The sequence below is a fragment of the Lactuca sativa genome, chromosome 8 (genome assembly GCF_002870075.4).
Source record: "Lactuca sativa cultivar Salinas chromosome 8, Lsat_Salinas_v11, whole genome shotgun sequence".
Lineage (NCBI taxonomy): Eukaryota > Viridiplantae > Streptophyta > Magnoliopsida > Asterales > Asteraceae > Lactuca > Lactuca sativa.
The window spans coordinates 45,078,404-45,079,780 of NC_056630.2; the positions used below are offsets into that span (position 1 = coordinate 45,078,404).

The 1,377-nt window shown below is 45.6% G+C and overlaps 1 non-coding gene across 1 annotated transcript; it reads left to right on the forward strand.

Annotated features, from left to right (window-relative positions):
- The first annotated feature begins 747 nt into the window (after positions 1-747).
- LOC111884827 (small nucleolar RNA R71) lies at positions 748-854 on the forward strand. The gene has a single exon (XR_002847912.2). It is a non-coding gene; the product is annotated as a small nucleolar RNA R71 (small nucleolar RNA).
- The last annotated feature ends 523 nt before the right edge of the window (positions 855-1,377 follow it).

Consider the following 1,377-nt stretch of genomic DNA (forward strand, 5'->3'; position numbering starts at 1 on the left):
TCTTCTTCAGTATCGATGGCCATTACGTGAGATTGGGCTTTTACTTCGGGATTCTTCGGGGACAATTTTTCATGGACTAAAGTGGCTAGTTGACCAAATTGTACTTCAAGGTTATGGATGGAGGCTTTCTGGTTTTTTATCAATGTTTGTTGTTCCATGATAGCGGAATCCGTGGCATCATGTCTTTTTTCCGAAGTCTCCATAAACTTCATCAAAATGGTCTCTAGGTCGGGTTTCTTCTCGATTGGTGGCTGCTCCTTTTGGTAAAAGCCTCGACCTATCTGCCTATACTTCTCTTCTTTTTGCTTTTTATACTCTTCATATGTCAGCCACTCCCTCTTTGGTTTCCTCCAGTCGTCATCAAACTTATCCCCACTAGAATAGCACACTTGAGCTTTTCTGTTCCCAAACTCATCCATATTGCAGTCCTTGGTCAAGTGTGGACCACTGCATCGCTCGCACCCCACTCTTATGGCATGTATCGACTTGTCCATTTGTGTTATCCGGCGATCCATGTTATTTAGCATGGCCATGACAGCTGCAATTTCTTCAGTTTGGGCCCCTCCTCCGCCATTACTTCCGTCTTGCCTCGGGTTATGGTATTCACGGGAGTGTTTCGCGAATTCTTCAATTAGCTCCTTGACCTCCCTTGGATTTTTCTTTGTCAACGGTCCTTGAGAATCAATGAGTTTTCTTGTCATCACATTGACCCCATCATAAAAGATTGACATCTCCTGCTGCACATTTAGGTCATGTTGAGGGCAATTTCTGAGTAAGCCCTTGTACCGCTCCCATGCTTCGTATAGTGACTCCCCCGGTTGTTGCTCAAAGTTGGCTATCGCCTTCTTGAGTTTGGCTATCTTGGATGGCGGGCAGAACTGGTCTAGGAATTGCTCACGCATTTGAGCCCATGTGGTGATTGTACCTGTTGGGAGTGCTTTTAACCACTCCTTAGCAGCTCCTTTGAAGGTGATGGGAAGCATCCTAAGCAAGACTGTATTTCTAGTGACATTTGGGACATTAAAGTAATCCGCAATGTCGTTGACTTCGTCTAGATGCTTAAAAGCATCCTCATGATCCTTCCCGAAAAATGGAATGTCCTTCAGTGCTGTCAATATGTGTCCCTTCAGCTCGAATGTGGCAGTGGCAGGAATTGCAGGTTGGACTAACCCAGGACCCATATCATCTCGGATCCGCTTTTTGTATGCTCCCATGGACATTTCTTCAATTGCTGCCATCTCGTTTCTTGGCTCGTTCTCGGGTTCACTTGTGTGTTCTTCAAATTCTGGCTCGGTATCGTTTCGGACTCGGTTTCCACGGGTGTGTGATTCAAATGCTCAAGATTGCTCTTGTGCTTCGCTGATGAACTTGACTCTC